A 327-nucleotide genomic window follows, 5' to 3' on the forward strand; every position below is an offset into this window, starting at 1 on the left:
AAAATATGCGAATGTTGGGTCTCATCCAAGAAAGGGAGTTACCGGCCGCCTCCTTAAACACAGGCCGGGCGAAAAATATGCGAATGGTCCATCCAAGGAAGGAGGACCGGCCGCCTCCTTAAACACAGGCCGGAGAGATGGAGCGGGATCAGCGGCCCGCGAACTGAGCGGCCGAGGGCGAAAGGCTCGCGGTGTGGAAGGATCGTGGCCACGGCTAATCTAGCGATGCCCGCGTTGGACGGTCACACCGCACGACAGAGCGGGGCCTGCATCCGGCGCGAGGCGGCCTTCAGGCACGTGGTTCGAGACGACTTCACCCGCCCTAGC

The sequence above is a fragment of the Syngnathus floridae genome, unplaced genomic scaffold (genome assembly GCF_059516105.1).
Source record: "Syngnathus floridae isolate MCC-2025c unplaced genomic scaffold, RoL_Sflo_1.0 HiC_scaffold_52, whole genome shotgun sequence".
Classification (NCBI taxonomy): domain Eukaryota; kingdom Metazoa; phylum Chordata; class Actinopteri; order Syngnathiformes; family Syngnathidae; genus Syngnathus; species Syngnathus floridae.